Genomic DNA, 20,750 nt, shown 5'->3' on the forward strand with positions numbered 1-20,750 from the left:
GGAGCCTCTTCCAGGTCTCCCACACGGGTGCAGGGGCCCAAGGACTGGGGCATCTTCTGCTTTCCCAGGCCATAGCAGAGAGCTGGATCAGAAGTGGAGCAGCCAGGTCTAGAAATGGTGCCCATATGGGATGCCAGCACTGCAGGCAGAGGAATAACCTACTGCGCCACAGCAGTAGATCAGCGTTTTCTTAGAGACCTTTTAGATTCTAATGAATTTTATTTTTAACCAAAGTGTTCATTTAAGAATAATGATGTTTTAGATTGGGATGGAGCCAGTTCTGTAGAGGAGTTGATTGGGAGAGATTAGTTTCCTAAAAAAAAAGGGGGGGGGGGCAAATAGGGTCAGTTCTCACCATGTGAAAGGGAATATGTTGATTTTACCATTTTTAGGACAAGAGAAGCTATTCCTTCCTAGGTCTCAACAGGAAGGGAATAGTGCATTTATTTGAGTATGTTTAAGAATTCCATTATGTGAATTCTGCAGACTGTTAATCCACTCTTTTTAAAAAAAATTATTTGAGAGGTGGAAAGAAGGAGGTAAAGGCAGAGGCAGAGAGAGAGCATGCGAGACAGGGAACAAGTGAGTAAGCTCTCCCATTTACTGGTTCACTCCCCAGATATCCCTAGTTGCTGGGACTGGGTCAGAGACTTCAAACCAGGTCTCATGGGGGTTATAAGTATTCAACTACTTAAGTATCATCATTGTCTCCCAGATTCTTCAGTAGGAAGAAACTAAAGATGGGAGCTGGGTCCAGAAAATGAACACTTCTTTTACCTAGGCCTGGCCTGTTCATTTATTCAAGTATTTTGGTAGAATATTCTGGTGTGTGTTCAATCTAATTATTGAGACACTTGTGTCCCATATCTGGGTACCTTTATTCAAGTGGAGGCTCTCGCTTCTGCTTATGTAGACTTCTGGGAGACAGTGGTAATAGTTCAAATAGTTGGGTCCCTGCCCCGATGGTGATGACCCAGGAAGGCTCCTAGCTCTGGCCATTGCTGGCATATGGGGTGTGAACTAACAAATGCCTGTCTCTGTCTCAGGCTCCCCCCTCGCCTTTACCTACCATTAATAAAAAGAAAAAGTTCAAAAGAATGTGATTGTACATTCTCTACTAGTGTTCAGGAGCAGTGTACTTTTTGAGCTGCTGTCTGCTCATCTTTCTGGAGGAGGAAAGAAGATTCTCAGGTGAACAGTGTTTCTCACCTTTTTGTTTTGGGGCCCACTGAAGCCCGTCTCTGCTAGGACAAAACTCTGAAGCCTTGAGATCTTATATATTTCATGGATTTTTTTTTTTTTTAAGTTTTGTGCTTTGTAAATAGGTTTGAATTTGTTTAAAGACAAAAGTGATTTAAGGTACCACTGAGTAAATACTTTAATTCTGACTAGTTTATTTTTGATTCCCACAAGTCCCTTTTGATTCTTTTCCGGTGTCAGGTTACACTCAATATGAGTTCCATATTTGTTCACTGTTAGTTTCAGTGCTCACTGTTTGAAGTGTTAGTTTCTTTTTCTCCAGATGTTTTCAAGCCTTACTTTATTTAAGCACAGTCTACTGGTTCCATTTACGTTTGTAGTTTCCTAGTTTGGCTTCTGCTGGGTTTTGCTCACAGTCCTTCATTTCCTTAGCAGGCATTTATTTTTGTTTCTCCTGAATCAGACATAGTTTGCTGGGAATGCTTTTGAGGCTGGGTTGAAGGACTCATCCTTCCAGAGGATTCATACTTAATTTTGCAAGGCACCGTAGGACATTATCCATCCAGTATTCCTTACACCATGTCCACGACTCAGTGTAGTATTTTGGATTCTAACTCTTCATGAGGACCATGTTATTATTTTTAGCTTTTTTTTTTTCTTTTAAGACAGGGTCTCCTAGTTTAATGTTTCAGCCCCCACTTTAGGGAGTTGTGGCGGGGGAGTGACAGAAGAGCTTTGATGTGCCTTCATTTCCCCTTTAGTGTGCCAGGAAAATAAAGATGAGTTCAAAATGCAAAACTCGGTTCATTTCTCGATTTCCATCTCTAGGTTCCAGCTTTCTCTTAGATTTGGCTTCAGTAATTTCTTATTCTTTACCACCTCTTAGATGCCTTATGTCATTAGTCTAAATATTTGAATCTTCTGCTTCTGGATAGCATACCTTGCTACATCTTGGGACTTTGTAGCTCACTGCCCCTTTGCAGTCCTGAATCAGGGAATCATGGAATTGGGAAAGTCCCTTAGACCTCTGTTCACAGGGTTGTGTATCTAGGTGGAATGATCTGCCGCTGATAAGGGCTTTTTCCATGTGGGTGTTTTGTTTTTTTCTTGTAGTAACATTTATATTTTGTCACATTTACATAATGAGTTGAGTTTAGGGGAGAATGAGATTCCAGTGGCTGTCCCTACCTGAGACAGCATTTGATTCCTCTCATGGTCTGTGATGTTGCCTTCTGTCCCTGTCTCATCTTCTGCTGAGCTCACTAGGTCTTGGATTTCCAGCCCTCTAACTAGACTGTACCCTCTACACAGGAGACCCTTTACAGGGTTAGATGCAGGCCACTCCCCTTTCGACTGTCTGAGGCTTTGCTTTTTTATTACCCAATTTAATCAGTATTGATTCTCCCAGGAAGCCAGGTTTGTGAAATATGTAGTGGTTTGCTTTCTGTAGGACTTTTCAGAAGGGAGCCTAGGGAATAAATTGTATCTTTCTTCCTCGGGAGGTTGCTTGTGTTGAATGAATTCCCACATTGATTTGTATCCCAGAATGCAGCTGACTCCTGGTTGTCCTCCACATGCTATTTTCTATCCAGTCATGCTGTGACTAGGTTAAGCTGTGTGTGATAAACCCAAGGCTTCACATTTAGATCTTTATAGCCGAGCCTAGGTCTTATTTACTTGTCCGTAATCCATTACCCATGGCCCCCGTTTTGTTGGTCTCAACCACGTCACAGAATCGTGGCTTCAGCTCCTTATTTACATGTACTTTTTACTTTGCTTATATTCCACGGGGCCTCTGTAGTCTAGTTAGCTAGTTACTGGGATTTTCCATCTTTGTTGAAAGAGAGGAACAGGTAGATTTCATTTGTTTGTTTTTTTGTTTTCTGCTATTTGAAAGAAACCTCATTGAAAATAGATTGTTGTTCTCTGTAGTATGACGACATGATCAAGAAAGAATTGTGAAATCTCTATATATCCCTAAACAAATTTCCTTTTTCTTTTTTAAAGACGTATTTATTTATTTGAGATGCAGTTATAGAGAGATCGAGAGACAGAGAGGTCTTCTATGTGCTGGTTCACTCCCCAGATGGCCTCTATGGCTAGAGCTGGGATGATCCAAATCCAGGAGCCAGGAGCTTCCTCTGGGTCTCACACATAGCTACTGAGACCCAAGCACTTGTGCCATCTTCTACTGCTTTCCCAGACCACTGGCAGGAAAGTAGATTGGAAGTGGAGCACCTGAGACTCCTATTGGATGCCAGCACCATAGGTACTACACCACATCGCCTGTCCCCTCCATAATATCTTTGTATCATCTCTGCATCTCCATTTCAGAAAATACTAGGTGAAGTCTGGGAGTTGTGTGAAATATATGGGAGTGTTAGACTTAAGGGATCTGTGAATTACAGGGAGTAAGCACGTGGTAGAAACAGATTTGAGTTTGTAAAGGTGTGACTCAAAGAGGTTAGAATTTACTGTCTCAGTAGGTTGGGTTAGGATTATAATTCTGGGAGAAAAAATGACTTCTTGGTGGGAGGGGATTCATAGAAAAACAAGTAACTCTAGGAACAATAAGTAGACCCTAAGGAGGATTGATAGTCTTGTGACAGTGTCTGCTAGTTTCTTCCATAGAGGGGATTTATGATTTCTTAAATCTTTTAAAAGGCTTTGATTTTAGGTAGAACTAATGTGTTCGGTTAATCTCATTTTGATAATAGTGTCTTATTCTTTTCTCATTCAAGACTAAACACAGATGTAGTTGAGCAAGAGAGCAGGGAAGTGAATTGCTGTGCTTTTCAAAACCCGTAGGTTCTGCAGGGGCAGTTTATTCTGCCTGTGCTGGTATTGCTGCTATCTGTGGGTGTGTTGGAGGTGGGAGGGAAGCATTAAGTGTCCAGCTGGAATGCTCTCTTACCAGGTTCATTTGCAGATTGCTGGGAGTAGAGTGTTAGCCACCCTTCCCGGGACTGATGTCTGGCTAGGAGCTAGAGTTTGGCCGCCTGTTGACACAGTTACAGCTGGATGCCTCTTGGATCAAAGGGAAACCATTGGGGCATGTTTAGTCTGGTGGAATTGAAGAAACTGATTCTAAGAGGAGTTATGCACCCTCATTCCCACCCCTGGTGCCTGTCACCGCCTCCTTGTGAGTATGATTCTGCCTTGCCCACTGCACATGTTGCTGAATCCAGCAGTGAGGAGTAACGTACTTTTTTAAGCTTCTGTCTCTGTCCTCCAGTGACTTGAAAAGTAGAGCACGATTCCTCAGCAAGCCATTTTTTTCTGGGCAGTGTGTCCATTTTCTTACTGTCTTTCCTTCTGTATTAGGGCCTCACTTGCAGGCATCCTTTCAAGACCTCTTGGGTAAATTTAACCCTCTATCTCCAGTGTTAGCTTGGCTTGTATGGGTAAGGCAGAGTAGTTTGAAAAGAGCCACAAAGCAAGTTTCATGAATAGGGTGCTTTCATCTGCTCACCTGAAGACTTTCTGCTGATTTTGGGTAGGCATGGGGGAGAATGGAGCTAGGGAAAAACCAAGCACTCGCCCAGAGGGAAGGAAGCATAAGCAAAATCAATTCTTCACTGAACCTAGGCTGGGGCTAGGTCTCTGATTTTTTTCCAACTAATTATTTTGTATGTATGTGGAAGAGAGGGAGAAACAGATCTTCACCTGCTGGTTCACTTCCCAGATTGCTGCAGCTACAGGACTGGGCCTGGCTAAAGCCAAAAGCTCCATCCAGATTTCCCTTTTAGATGCTGGCAGGGGCCCAAGCACTTGAGCCCTCTTCTGCCACTTTTCCAGGTCATCAGCAGGGTGCTGGATTGGAAGTGGAGCACCTGGGACACGAACTGTTACCTATATGGTATCCCAGCACTCCAGTGATGCTTTACTCACTATGCCACAGTACCGGCCCCTAAAGTAGTCCATGATCTTTAAAATCTCTAAACATATCTATTGTTGGTATCATCTTTTCATGATGGAAGTTTGTAAGTCAGTTATGTGGGAATCCAACCTCCCCTCCCATACTTGGATACGCTCTTGTTTTCCCTTTTCAATTAAATTTGGTAGAAATTTGAATACCTCTCCCCTGAATCTACCCCACACCTATTTGATAGTTTTTTCTCTGTACCTTTAGCATCCTTCCCTCATTTGTGTAAATGTCTTTCCGAGATCATAATCAGTGCCTGTGAATGGGCCTAGAATAGATGTGTGGCCCTCTTGGGAGGTTTGGGCTGCATGAAAGGAGGCTGAGCTTGTAGCTTCATCCTTTCCATTCTGCAGACAAGGAAAATGAGCCTGAGTAGTAGGGGTTAATGAAAGACTTGATCGGCCAGGAAGTTTTTGAGCCCTTAGAGCCAGTGATGTGATACATGCAGCATGCATCTTGCTGTCTTCAGTCCTGCTTTAGGCAAGGTTGATGTCCTCTTAGGAGGTTTCCTGAAACTAATACTTAGGTGATACTTAGGTGCCCAGAAAAGGGATAACCAGTTGTCAGCTTTGTTGGGTGAACAGAAGGATTTGTTTGATTATTCCATTCTCCTAATCTCACCTCTGACTGTTTTGTCCACTGCCTTTGCCTAAACCTTTTAAAAAGCTCATTGAGTACTTGTTAGTATTATCGCAAATGGAAATGCGCTATCCCTGGAAAGGTGATCTAAGACACTCTTCTTTATTTATTTTTAAAAATTTTATTTATTTTAAAGACAGAGTTACAGGGAGAAGTAGAGACAGAGAGAAAAGTTTTACATCCACTCGTTCACTCCCCAAATGGCTGCAACAGCCGGAGCTGAGCCGATATGAAATTGGGAACCAAGAGCTTTTTCCGGGTCTCCCACATAGGTGTAGGGCCCCAAAGACTTGAGCCATCTTTTGCTGCTTTCCCAGTCCACAGCAGAGAGCTGGTTCGGAAGTAGAGCAGCCGAGACTTGAACTGGCGCCCGTATGGGATGCTGGCACTTCAGGCTGGGGTTTTAACCTACTGTGCCACAGTACTGGCTCCAGACACTCTTTAACACGGCCAGGCGTATGAAGCCAGGAGCCAGAATTTTCTTCTTTGTTTCCCTCCTGGCTGCAGGGTTCCCCACCAAGGACTTGGGCCGTCCTCTGCTGCTTTTCCGGATACACTAGCAGGGAGTTAGGTAGGAAGTAGAGCAGTGGGTCGTGAATCAGTGTTCATATGGGATGTTGACATTTCAGGTGGCAGCTTAACCCATTAAGCCACAATGCGAGCGCCTAAACTATTTTTTCTTTTTCAAAAGATTTATTTATTTATTTAAAAGAATGACAGAGGGGAGTGATAGATAGAGATCTCCCATCTGCTTGGCCAATACAAATCCAGGAACCGAAAACTCCATGTGTGTCTCCCACATGGGTGGCAGAGGTCCAAACACTTGGGGCATCGTCTGCTGCTTTCTCAGGTGCATTACCAGGGAGCTGGATCAGAGCAGCTGGGACTCATACTGGCACTCTAAGGGTTACCAGTATTAAAAGCAGTGGTTTAACCTGCTGTACCATAATGCCAGCCCCTTTTTGAAAAAAGTTTAATTAATTTTATTTTCGAGTATTTGAAAGGCAGAGAGAGTCAGAGAGCACCCATCCACTGGTTCACTCTCCAAATCCTGCACCAGCGGGTGCTGGGCAAAGCTGAAGCCAGGAGTCAGATATTCAATCTAGTTCTTCCATTTGGGTAGCAAGGAACCAACTATTTGAGCCATCACTAGCTGGAACTTGAACTCCAGCACTCCAGTATGGGATATGAATATTCCAGGTGTTGTCTTAACCATTGTACCAAATACCAGCCCCTAAGACACTCCTTATGTCATCAGTGTTGCACTTTGTGCAGGATGTTGTTAGATACAGGGCTGAAAGCCAGTTCACTTACTACATATCAAGGTCCCCTGTGAGTCGGACAGAATGACTTTCCCTCCTGAAAAAGTTTGCTTTTGTCCTGGGGGATCAAGTTAGTAAACATGCTTGGCAAACCCTTTTGAGGGCTCATTGAATCTGTATGTAATTAGGGTGGACATGCATGGCCTGTAGAGGCCCACTGTACATCTGCTATCCATAGATGTGACCTCTTTGCATTTAGTGCACGTTTGTGAGATCACATCCAGGGCCTGTGCATTCACAGCCTGTAGTCAGACTGGGCCTCCCAAATGGCTGTTCAAGAACTGGGAGGACTTCTGTGGGAACCTGGGAAAGAGGAGTATATATCAGAAAATACGAGCTCAGATGTTGTGAGTGGAAAGTTTGGACTGGCACCTTTTCACCCTTCTTCCCACCCAGGCTATTATGGTTTGATTAGATTCAGTGATACTGTTTGGTTTCTGCCTTTGGGCTAATGTGTGTTTTGCTGCCCCCTTTATCATTGGTGAAAGTACATGGTTGGTTGGAGTATGCTTTGGCAGTTGTTAGGGCAGCAGATGATCTCTGTGACTTTGCCTCGGTGTTGCCTACTTTGAAGGGCTTCTCATGAGGTTTTTTTTTTTTTTTTTAAGATTTTATTTATTTATTCGAAAGTACAGTTACAGCCGAGAGGGGGAGATATAGAGAAAGGTCTTCCATCTGCTGGTTTACTCTCCAAATGGCCACAATGGCCAGAGCTGGGCTGATCTGAAGTGAAGAACCGGGAGCTTCTTCCTGGTCTCCCACGTGGAAGGGTTGGGGCCTTCTTCCACTGCCTTCTCAAGTCATGAGCAGACAGCTGGATCAGGAGAGGAGCTGCCAGGACACGAACAGGTGCCCACTTGGGATGCTGGCCTCTTTGGTTGGTTTTTATTTTAAACTTCTGTGTCATGGGTCCCACTGATGTGTCTTCTGGAACTGTCATGGTGGCTGTTAGTGTGTAATGGCCCCTGACTGCCTTCTCCCAGGGGAGGATTTGACATTGCTCCAGGATCTGTCACAAGGCACAAACAATAAGGAGGAGGAGAATTACTTTTCTTAACTGCTAGCAGATTCTTTAATTATGGTCATGTTTTCTAATCTTTACACAGTTGTCATAAAAACCTAGGTTTCTTTTAGAAATGTTCAGAAAGAGACAGTGTGTGAATTGTACTGGAGCCTTTGATTACAGAGTAATCTTCGCTTAGCATTTTCGTTGGTGATAGCTGAAGTAACACTGTATTCTTTGACAACGACAAATGGTTGTGGTCCAGCCTACTGAATAAATTCTGTCACAGCTCTAAATTGAGTATTTTGAGCTTGTTCCTGACGAAACATATATTTGGGCCATGTTACGTTGCTTTAGTTTTTTCTTTATCCCCTTGACTATAACTTTTTTGAGTGTCTGTTAGTGAATAGTCCTGTGGACTTTAGGTCTTGACACATTCTTGGTGTCTAAAAATGCTATACCATGGGACTGATGCTATGGCTTAGCAGGTGAAAGCTGCCATCTGAAGCACTGCCATCCCAATCAGCCGCTGTTTCAAGTCCTGGCTGTTCCACTTGTAATCCAGTTTCCTGCTAATGTGTCTGGGAAAGCAGCAGAAGATGGCCTCAGTCCTTGGGTTTCTGTATCCAGCTAGCATACTCAGATGAAGCTCCTGGTCAATTGCTGTCTGTTGTGGCCATTTGGGGAGTGATCCAGTGGATGGAGGACATTTCTCTTTCTGTCGGTCTCTTCTCTCACTGTAACTCTTTCAAATAAATAAGTAAATGCTGGACTGTGTATTCATTTTAGCCTCACAGGTATTAAAATTGGAATGATTCAGAGAAAATCAGCATGACCCCTGTGCAATGATGACACAAATTTGTGAACTGTTCCATATTTTAAAAACTGCTAAAATACAAAAGAATCTGGACTGTGAGTTTCTGTGTATTTTTCATATAAGCAAGAAACTTTGAGTTACCATGGATTTGGTGAGATGAAAAAAGATTGCTACCAATGTTCACATTACTACTTCCTGCAAGTAGTGCCTGGAGTCTTAGCTGGCTCCAGATTTTAGCAAGCCTCCTAAAAATTGGCTAATGCCAATGCCTATCATCAGGATTCCTTTTCCTCTGGGATGACCCCAGAGCTGGTGTCTCAAGACTCACTATTGCCATCTATTGGTGCTTGTGGGCTACTTCAAGAAGTTTCCAATGGGTGGGGAATTGTGTGGGATGCCTTTCCTATTTGCTTTCCTTTGCATAAAGTTCTGCTCTGTGAGGGACTAAAGAGACTAAAGCCCCTTTAATCATAGGGGAACTGGCAGTCCTTGTGGGAGCTGTCTAGTGCCTTGGGTCTGTCCTGCTCACTGAACTTTAGAATTCCACTAATCACACATCCTGTTTCTACAGGATGAACATCTCTGTTTTGCCCTTTGAAAGATTCCACTGGATTTTGTTTAGCATTGTACCTTGCAGAATGTAGTTCCTTCATATATTTTTACTTTTTTCTTAAAACCTGATTCTTGCCTCACAGGATCAGTTCATCTCCCTTCCTAACCTCCCTAATGACCAGATTTCTGGCAGTTTACAATGCTGCAGTTGGCTAGTGAGGAACCAATCAGTGAAAAGCCGCCAGAGATGGTGGAAAGGCAAATTACCATGTTAACGGGCTCTTCTGTGCTTTAAAAATTGAATATACTTTAAATGATTTGCTCACACCTGGTAACTGCATTCACACATTAGGACTTTCTTTGGTTAGGTGCTGCCTAGATTTAAGATATTACCATGGATTTTTCTTCTGTCTTTTTTATTTCCTTCTGGCTTATGATCTAGTTTTTGCTCAAGACTGCCAAGACAGGAAAAGTATTTGTTGAGAGGAGCATTTACAAGTCTTCTGACCCTGATAACAAACACAAGACTGTGCCACCTGGGGATGGTGAGAGGGCAGATGGTTGACTATAACTGACATACAGGTGACATTTGTGACTGACAGAACAAAAGGGCTTTGTTGCTGCTCTAATTGGTGATGAAAGATGCTCCCTCTCCAATTTGACATGCATTTTAGATCACGAAAGAACTTGGTGTCAAGATTTTTCCTTGCTGATGACAGTCAATTTCCAGGCAGAATTTCCTGGTTCTTTGCGATTTCAAGATGCTGCCTAAGATTTCAAGAAACAAAAAAAGCTGTAGTAATACTACTTTTTATACCATTTGTGTAGTGTCAACCGCCTACTTGAGATTTATGCACACCAGGGAATATTGTACTTGCAAAAAAGTTGTGCCTAACTTATGCATGTTTACTGTAACTTCCAAAATTTCTTCTCTTTCCTGGACCCTAACCTTCTCCCCTGCCCTTCATTGTCTGTGTTCTTGGGCAGTGAGACGTTTGTGAGCAGTTGTGACATCCGCCCAGTGTAGGAGTGGTGTTGGGTTTGCAGGGCTTCCCTGTCATCAGACCAGCTACTCAATGCACAGAGCTACTGAATGTAGTTAAGAGTAGGTATGTCACCTCTTAGTGGTGTCTCGGCATCCCAAAGATAGCTAATGTGAGTTCCTGATTGCTCTTCTGATTGTTAAGGCTTTCTTCTTAAGAAGCTGAAGATAAATAGTATTGCTACCATTTAATACTTTAAAGGAATTATAGGGTGAGTTTTTGAATTGTTAAATCTGTCCTTCTGAAGCAGTATTCTTAAATCTGAAATTTGCCAGACTTTGGTGTTTTCTTTGTGAACCAGCATCTAGAACTTGATGTGAGGATTTTTTATGTCAGGAGGCAATTTGGAAGTTTTGATTTTAATTTCCCAGTGGATGTTGACAAAATCTCAGTATTTCTCATGTAGAATTATAGAATTGTACATTAAAGGAATTATTATAGGAATTATTATTATATTTCTGTGATCCTTGTTTCAGTATTTAAAGTCTATATTTTCATTTTATCTGAAAGGGAAAGAGGGGTGGGAGGAGTATCTTTCACCAACTGGTTCCCTGTTCAGATTTTTGTAATGGCTTATGTTGAGCCAGAGGGAAGCTAGGAAACTAGAACTCAATTCAGATCTCTCATGTGTGTAGCAGGGATCTCCTCCGCCCCTGATATACATTTGCAGGAAGCTAGAATCAGAAGCAGAGCCAGGACTTGAATCCAAGGGTGAGCGTGCCAAGTAGTGTCAACTCCTGCACCAAGTCAGAGATACAAGAGGCTTAGAGCTAGACAACCTTTGTTTTTCCTGTTTGTATCCCTATTATTTTTCTAAAAATAGCTTATGTGAGAGAATTGAGGCCCAATTGCTTGAGATGGTAACTCAGGGCTCTTTTCTGCCCCCTCCTCTTTCTAAGGGGGACTTTCCAGCGACTCAGCATGAGAGCATCCATCCCATCTCAGTTCCTTTAACCAAATCCTCTGTGGCAAACTTTTACTCTAAATAGCTCCCTTTGTAACTTAATTAAGGCAAGTGCTCTAAATATTTAATATCCTGTGGTTTTTAGCATAAACAAACTATCTCATCTGTTTACATGTAAAGCAAGAAGTAAGGCTATGAAACAGGATGGCTAGGTCCCCAAAATACTATAGAAACAGGCATTTCGTTTGATAGAACTCCTATCCAGGAGCCAGTCCCTCTCCCTTTTGGTCACTGTGTGTGTGCGCTGGTAAAACAAACGTGGGTTGCCATTACAGGAATAGGGTACTTGTCAGCTTAGAGGCTGCTGCTTCTCGTTACGGAGTTTGGTGGAAGTTGGTCTCCACTGGCCTCTGGGCTCACTTGAGGATGTGTTTATTTTCTCTGTACTAGTCAGGATGTTTACAACCATCCTGTGTGGTTTGCCCACAACTGTACTTGCATTTGAATTTGGTGGGCAGCTTGCCCTGCGTAGGGGATATCCCCTGCTCGACCCCCCACAAACTCCAACACATGCACAAGGGCACACTCTTGTTTTTTTGAGTAGCTGCCAGGTTTGTAGTGTATGTGTCTGGGGCTAAAATAGAGTGGGTAATTATTTTGGGGATGGAAACACAGGGGAAAAAAAAAATTTTTTTTTTTTGAATAGGCCTTTCAACAAGTTGGCAAAGCTTCAGCACCCCCTCCCACACTAGCACAAAGAGCACAGCCATGCTGGTCACTTTGCATTTGCCAGACACACAGTGTCTTATTTTCTGATTTTGAATGAAGAAATCTCCCCTTTTCCCCCTCTTACCCATTACATGCCCCATGTTTAGAATTGGGATATAATTTAAATAATTGGATTTACCGGCTTATGTGTTTCATATCAGAAAATTGAGTTAATAAAATGATGTTTTGGCATGCACGTCCTTCAGCAAGGGACCAGCTGTGCATTTGCTTCTGACCACTTGGTCTTCCTGGCTCCTACTCTCTCAGCCTGTGTTACATTGCATGAGCTGTGTCCTTTTAGATTCGTAAACTATCAGATACCTCGGGCAGAAATGGAATTTAATTAGAGACAGCCATTGTACCATATCATAGAGATTGAGTACACAGATAGTGAGAAGCTGGGTGATTTCTGCACCATAGATGACCCCCAGAGGAAACCTGAGGAAATGGTCCTACCCTCTTTTGAGTCTCCTAGTGGCCAGCTGCCCAAGAAATGTCACAACATATCATTTGAGGAAGTGGAGGAGGGGCCTAGGGCTATTGGAGAACATTCAGGGGGTTTCTTTGCAAGGCTTGTCTCAAAATGTACTTGTTAACTTTCTAGTGTTTATTTTGTTCCTTTATAAAGACCTTTTTTTTAAGTCTTAAAAAAAAATCAACATATTGTAGTTTTTTTTAAGATCATATAAAGGTAAACATTTTTTTGATTGCTGGTGATGCCACCAAATGAAAGGAAGCTCAATGGATAATCTGCATTCATGAAACAGAGGGAGTAGGCCTCTTCTTGTGCGGAGTTGGTACCGCTTGGTCTAAAACTGCATATAAGCTGATCGGCCTGTCTGCATGGTAGGCCTAGCAGATTATGGCCAGGGACGGTTGCGCTGCATGAAGACACACAGAATACAGTGAAAAAGGCCTGTGCCTCATGGTTCTCAAGACCTGAACTCAGACTTTCATTGGCTTTTGTGAAATGATAGCAATGGTGCAACATCTTACTCAGTGGTGATAGAATTTGTGATGATGTGGATAGGTACTTGGAACTCCATTTGGGTTTCCCGTATGGGTTGCAAGAGCCCAAGTTCTTGGGCCATCTTCTGCATGGGGTGCTGGTATCGCAGGAGGAATTCTTTTTTTTTTAAATAAAGATTTAATTATTTACTTGAAAGGCAGAGTTACAGGGAGGCAGAGAGAAATCTTACATATGCCGGTTCACTCCCCAAGTGGCCGCAACTGCCAGAGCTGAGCAGATCAGAAGCCAGGAGCTTATTCCGGGTCTCTTATGCATGTGCAGGGACCCAAGAACTTTGACCATCTTCTGGTTTCCCAAGCCATAGCACAGAACTGGATCAGAAATGGAGCACCCAGGGCTCGAATTGGCGCCCAGATGGGACGCCAGCACTTGAGACAGGGGGTTTATCCACTATATCACTGTACCAACCCTGCGTATCTGATTTATAATGTGATGGAATTCCAGCCAGCTGTCTCTCGGGCACGTCTGGATCACCGTCCCATCACTCCAATGCCAGTTACGGGATTCCTGAATGAGGCTGAATTGGGAGTGATGAACTGTGTGCAGCACAGGTGCCTTTCTCCCCTTCCTCCTTACTAGCAGCTTTGGAGCATCTAAAACAAGCACTTCCTGTAGTGGAAGCTACAGTACAGAGCACCGTGTGGGCCCGCAGAGTGCAGAAGAATGTTTTCAGGGTGCTATGGTGGGCCATGGCTGATGCTTGTGCCTCTCTGAGGAGGTGACTTTTGCTGAGACATCAAAGAAGTAGCCTCCATTAAAAAATAGCAGGCACAGGGACTGGTGCCATTGCTCACTTGGTTAATCCTCCGCCTGCAGCACTGGCATCACATATGGGCATTGGGTTCTAGTCCTGGTTGGGGCGCCGGTTCTGTCCCAGTTGCTCCTCTTCCAGTCCAGCTCTCTTCTGTGGCCTGGGAGGGCAGTGGAGGATGGCCCGAGTGCTTGGGCCCTGCACCTGCATGGGAGACCCGGAGGAAGCACCTGGCTCCTTGCTTCGGATCAGCGTAGCTCTGGCCATAGCTGCCATTTTGGGGGTGAACCAATGGAAGGAAGGCCTTTCTCTCTGTCTCTCTCTCTCTCTCACTGTCTAGCTCTATCAAATAAAAAAAAAAAAAAATAGCAGGCACAGTATGCTGCCTTAGCTTGTGTGGGTACTGATAAGCCAGCTGTGGCCAGGTTAAAGGGGAAGGGCATGCTACATGAATAGAACAGTTTTGAGTAAGCAAGATCCCCTCAGATTGTTCTTATAACCTTTTCTTCTGGGATGGAAATAAATGACCTACACAATAAGCTATCACCATGGGACCAGATCACTTTATTCATTGACTTTTAACTCTGACTCCCTTTCGGGAGAATGTTTTAGCTTCAGTGTGATTTAGTCAGCAGAGACGCTTTTTGTTTTCTGTGAACAGTCACTGGGCTTCTACTAAACCCGCCAACTTCTAGAGGGGCACACAGAGGTGGACTTGACCATGGCAAGACTTCAGCTCACCTGCCATGTGGATGCTCTGTGGGGTGGCACAGAAAGCTCTGCCTCACAGATCTAAGGCTCAGCTCCTGCTCCTGTTTGTTCTGCCTTTCAAGCTCTGTGGCCCTTGTCAGGTCTCACCTTCTCTGTTTTTATTTATTTGTGCAGTGAGGGGTCTCTTCTAGATCTGGCAAAATACCAAAGTCACTAGCTTATAACATTATCGAAGATACTAGAATGAATTCCTCCCAGATACAATCTTCTGAGGTTGCTGTTTGAATTTGTTGTCCTTTAAAACACACACACACACACACACACAGTCCCTGCTTCCCTCACCAGCACTGAGCCCCTGCACCCATGTGGGAGACCCAGAAGAAGTTCCTGGCTCTTGCCTTCAGATGGGCGCAGCTCCGGCCATCTTGTCTTGTTCTTTTTCTTAAGATTTATTTGTTTGTTTGTTTGTTTATTTGAGAGGTAGACTTACAGAGAGAGGGAGAGACAGAGAGAAAGGTCTTCTATCCTCTGGTTCACTCCCCAGTTGGCTGCATTGGCCAGAGTTGTGCCGATCTGAAGAGAGCCAGGAGCTTCTTTTGGGTCTCCTACGCAGGAGCAGGGAATCAAGCACTTGGGCCATCTTCTGTTTTCCAAGGTCATAGCAGAGAGCTGGATCAGAAGAGGAGCAGCTGGGAGTAGGACCAGCCCTCCGTCTTGTTCTTTAGCTCCTGGTTTCGTATAGATCTCATGGATACCTAATCACATGTTCTTGGGAGCTTGGAGCTAATGCATTTTGCTGCCACTTTGTAATCTGTTATTACCTTACTTTTCATAGTCTCACTGGGAAAATCATTTGGCACAAATTGCCTTTTATTTGCAGACTGGTAGCCGCAGTTTCTCTCTGAGGCCCCAAAATTGTAAATTATGTCTATGTCCTCTGTTGTTTGTGTCTCTTCTGTGTTTACTTGTTCATTTTTCATTGGTGCTGCGTCATGTGTGGCGTTTGTTGTTGCTGTCATTCTCTCCTGCAGGATTTCCTGTAGTACCCAGAGTATGAACTGTCATCATTTTAATGAAGATGGACACATGATGTAATTTCCAGTTGGAAAGCTTTTGCATAGAACAAAAAACTAGAAGTATTTTTCATATTAGCAACAAAACTGGTTTTGTTTGGAAACAGAGGGTACATTGGGGTGAAGAAAGGTCATTCTGTTGGTATGAGTGCCCAGATGAGGGCCGTGTGGCAGTGCAGCACTGAGAGAGGTTCTTTGACCTCCCCGCCAGTGACGCGCTGCTGCGCAAGGTATGGCTGCTGCCAGGGTGGGACTCAAGTTCAGGAACCCAGAATGAGCTTTGGAAATCTCAAGCAGTTGACTTGTATAATAAATTTGGGCTTGTAATTAATGTCTTCCTATGTCTATTTCAATTTTCTTATGTTATTAGATACCTTTTTTTTTTTTTTTGACAGGCAGAGTTAGTGTGAGAGAGAGACAGAAATGTCTTCTTTTTTCCGTTGGTTCACCCCCCAGGTGGCCACTACGGCCGGTGCGTTGCGGCCGGCGCACTGCGCCAATCCGAAGCCAGGAGCCAGGGGCTTCCTCCTGGTCTCCCATGCAAGTGCAGGGCCCAAGGACCTGGGCCAACCTCCACTGCCTTCCCTGGCCACAGCAGAGAGCTGGACTGGAAGTGGAACAAACAGAATAGAAGCTGGTGCCCCAACCAGGACTAGAACCCTGTGTGCCGGCACTGTAGGCAGAGGATTAGCCTAGTGAGCCGCACACCGGCGAGACTAGTTTTTTAAGATTTATTTTATTTGAAAGTCATAGTTACAGGAGGTAGAAGCTGAGAGAGATATTATCCATCCACTGGTTCAGCAGCCAGGCTGAAACCAGGAACTTCTTCCAAGTCTTCCACATAGGTTCAGGGGCCCAGATACTTTGGTCAACTTTCCCAGCCACATCAGCAGGGATCTGGATTGGAAGTGGAGCAGCTTGCTCTGCCACAGTGCTGGTCCCAGTCATTTGTAACAGAACATTTGTAAGGCAGGAGTAGAGTAACCAAACATAAATTTTCCCCTCTTGATTTGAGAAGCACTGTTTTATTTATCTGAATGTCTTGTACATTCTCATTATCCCGTGTCTCTTGTGAACAGCCCTGCTCTGGGCTTTGAAGCTTCTCCTTTTTATACCCACCTCACACACAGGCAGTCAGCAGATTTCAGAAATGCTCTTTGTCCCCGTAACATAGAGACATTGGCATTGTCTTAACTGCTTTGTTCTTTATAATATTTGGGGATTTCTGTTGGTTAGCTTTTTTTTTTTCCTCTTTAAGGTAGAGTCAGAGAGGAGAAAGAACAGACAAACAGATCGTCGTCCTGCTGGTTCATTCCCCAAATTTCTATAGTGGCCAGAGCTGGGCCTGGAACTCCATCCAGGTCTCCCATGAGGCTGCAGGGGCCCAAGCACTTTCACATCAGCAGGGAGCTGCATTGCAAGTGGTGCAACTGAGACTCGAACCTGCATACTTAATGGAATCTTGGTGTTGTAGATGATAGTTTAACCTGCTGCACCACCATGCTGGCCCCTATTAATTAGCTTTCTATCTATATCTTGTTAAAAGGCCTGTTTTATGTTGGTTATTTTTTGGTTCTGAAGTTGGTTTGCTTTCTTTTTCTTTTTCTAGATTTATTTGGGAGACTGTAAGAGAACTCCCATCTGCTGGTTCACTCTGCAGATGACCACTGTGACTGGGGCCAGGGTTAAAGCCAGGTCTCCCATATGGGTGATAGGGACCCAGTTACTTGAGCCATCATCCCTGCTCCTGAAGTCAAGAGCCACAGGCAGTGTTAAACCCCAGTGTTCCATTGTGAATCTTGATAAATATCTATTTTGAAAGCTAGGCTAAATGCCTATTTTCTTAAGTTCTTTTTTCCCCCCAAGATTTTATTTATTTATTTGAGAGATAGAGACAATGAGAGGGAGAGACAGAGAGAAAGGTCGTCTTCTGTTAGTTCACTCCCCAAATGGCTGCAACGGTCATGCTGTGCCGATCTGAAGCGAGGAGCAAGGAGTTTCTTCTGGTCTCCCACATGGGTGCAGGGGCCCAAGGTCTTGAGCCATCTTGTATTGCTTTCCGAGGCCATAGCAGAGAGCTGGATTGAAAGAGAGCACCTGGTACTAGAACTGGCACCCATATGAGATGCTGGCACTGCAGGCGGAGGATTAACATACTGTACCACAGTGCCAGCCTCTCTTAATTGCTTTTGATATACTGTGAAATTTCTAGATTTTTAAAAAATATATTTATTTCTTTGAAACCCAGAGAGAGATCTTTGAGTCCCTGGTTTACTCCCTAAATTTGCTGTAATAGTCGTGCCTGAGCTAGGAACCAGGAACTCTACCCTATTCTTCTGCACAGGTGGTTGGTCCCTAAGCACTTGGGTCTTCTTTCACTACGTTCCTAGGCACATTAGCAGGAAGCTGAATTAGAAGTGGAATAGCCAACTGGGGCTCCAGCTGGCACTCCCAGATAGGATGCTCAAACTGCCAATAGTAGCTTTACCTACTGCATCATTTGCAGGCCTGTTTGTAGTAGATTTTTTTGGAAGTCTATAGATTGCCCAGTAGTGAATGCCAATTTGTGTCAGGAATGTGAATCTAGATAGTACTGTTTTTGATGGGTCATAGACAATGCAGTAGTCCATCCTTATCCACAGTTTTGTCTTCATTAGACTTGGTCTCTGCCATCAACACAAAGGGTCAATGTAAACAGAGAGATCACATCTGTATACCTTCTATAACGGTATTCTACAATTTTAGTTTGTAAGTGCAACTTTATAGGAAGAACATAGTCTGCAAAGGATTGGTACTGTTCACAGTTTCAGGCATCCACTTTGGGTCTTGGAATGCTTGCTTTTTAGATGAGAGGACTGCGTATTGGCCAGGGCATAGGGAGCCAAGTTTAAACTGAGAGGTAAATTACTACTAAAGAAGGGCAAGAAATAGAAACAACTCATATTTGTGTGTGTGTGAGTATATATGAAGTTAAATTTAAAGATGTTATTTTTTACACAGAGTATAGAAACCTGTTTTGTATTTATGTGGCTGTAGTATTTTGTTAAACACTAGAGTGTTTTTTAAAATGTCATGGTATACGAACCATCAGTGTTTAGGATATTATACTTATGATTGTATATAATCCACTCACAAGAAGAGAAGACTTAATTTGTGGTTCACAGATGTACCTGATTTCTTTTTTGGTAGTTTGGAGTGATATGCCAGTATTTGGGATTCTAACAATATGTATTAGAAACCCTGAACCATGAAGTTGCTTTTTGGTTCTTTTTGCTGTATTCCTGCCCTCAAGTAATTATTTCCTGAGCATCATGAGCAGGGCTTACGGACATTTTATAGCAATAAGTTCTTAGCCTCACAGATGCTTACTGCTGTGTTAGAAGTTGAGATCTTTATAATGAAAGAAAAAGCTATTATTAGGTAAACTTATGAATGTTAGCTCAGTATACTGGGGTGGGTCTTGAGGCCCAGGTCTAAGCCATCATGTGGGGATGCCTGCATCCCTTAACAGAATACTGACTCAAGTCCCAGGAACTGATTGAGCTTCCTGCTAATGCATCCTGGGAGCAGTAAATGGTGGCTCAAGTGATTGGGCCCGTCACCAATGTGAGACTGTGATAGAGTCCTGGGTTTCTGGCTTTAGCCTGGCCTAGCTCTGCTTTGCAGGAATTTTGGGAGTGAACCAGCAGATGGAACATATCCCTATCTCTTTGTCTCTGTCTCTCACTCTGTTGCTATATCTTTCCAATAGATTAAAATCAATCAATTAATGAAAACAGTATTTAGTATACTGACTTGTATAGAGAATGGAAAATTCATCGTTGGCAACTGTTAGGAAAACAGAGGGACCGGCGCCGTGGATCACTTGGTTAATCCTCCGCCTGTGGCACCGGCACTCCATATATCCTCTTCCAGTCCAGCTCTCTGCTGTGGCCCAGGAAGGCAGTGGAGGATGGCCCAAGTGCTTGGGCGCCTGCACCTGCATGGGAGACCAGGAAGAAGCACCTGGCTCCTGGCTTTGGATCGGCACAGCGCCAGCTGTAGCGGCCATTTGGGTGGTGAACCAGCGGAAGGAAGACCTTTCTCTTGGTCTCTCTCTCTAACTGTCTAACTCTATCTGTCAAATTTAAAAAAAAAAAATACACAGAAACGAAAACAGTAGAGAAACATTTCCAAAATGATGGAATAAGAATCTACAGGTGAAAGGGTCCATTTATACTGGTCCAGTTTCCACCAAACGAATAAGTTAGAGGGTTAATACCAGTGTGAGTCTGCATAAGGAAGGACTGTCCTAAAATGGATATGGATTTTCAACTTGACTCTATTTTCAAGAATAATCCACAGTTTTGTGCGTGTAGGAAAAAGATTGGGTAGACTGGAGAGAAATATTTTTGTTCTGCCTTGCAGACTTTACTTTTTTTGTCATTTAGTATGTAAAACCTTTTTAATACAGATGATTATAATGTGATACAAATGTTTGCTGTGCAGCATCCTGGTGTTGGAAGCTTTTGCCTTTTGGAGGCTCCTTTACTTTGTCACCTTTTGGTAACTCTCCTCCCACTGCCACCAGCTCAGGTAGATCTGTGTGGTAATTCTTCTCTCTGAACTGGAAAGCATTCTGTAACAAAAACAGATTCAAGTTCTGCCATGTAGTCATGCAGAGGTTCCAGGGAAACCTTCACTAGGTCAGATGTCTGCACTTGCTGCTCCAGGCTTCCCAAGGCTGAAATTAAAAGTGTTAGCTTGCCAACTTTGTTTAGGTTGTTGGCCAGCCCCATTCCATATAGCTGTAGGAGTGAGGTCCTGTTTCCTTGGTGCCTGGCACCAATGGTTGCTCCCAGCTTCAAAGGCACCACATTCTTTGTGTTATGCTATCCTTCCTCTGTGCTTAAAGTCAGCAGCACCAGTCCTTCTCATGTCATGTATCTCATCTTTGCTCCCTCCCTCAGCTGTGTCTGTCTAACTCTTTTCTTGCTTCACAGGCTTTAGTTAGGTAAGTGAGCTTCAGGGCT

At 43.7% G+C, this 20,750-nt stretch overlaps 1 protein-coding gene and 1 non-coding gene across 4 annotated transcripts in view; both read left to right on the forward strand.

Moving 5' to 3' along the window:
* JARID2 (jumonji and AT-rich interaction domain containing 2) overlaps window positions 1-20,750 on the forward strand; it is a 254,562-nt gene that overhangs the window by 170,051 nt on the left and 63,761 nt on the right. The window lies entirely within an intron of this gene.
* On the forward strand, window positions 8,864-8,970 carry LOC133757224 (U6 spliceosomal RNA). The gene has a single exon (XR_009865600.1). It is a non-coding gene; the product is annotated as a U6 spliceosomal RNA (small nuclear RNA).

Source organism: Lepus europaeus, chromosome 3 (assembly GCF_033115175.1).
Source record: "Lepus europaeus isolate LE1 chromosome 3, mLepTim1.pri, whole genome shotgun sequence".
NCBI lineage: Eukaryota > Metazoa > Chordata > Mammalia > Lagomorpha > Leporidae > Lepus > Lepus europaeus.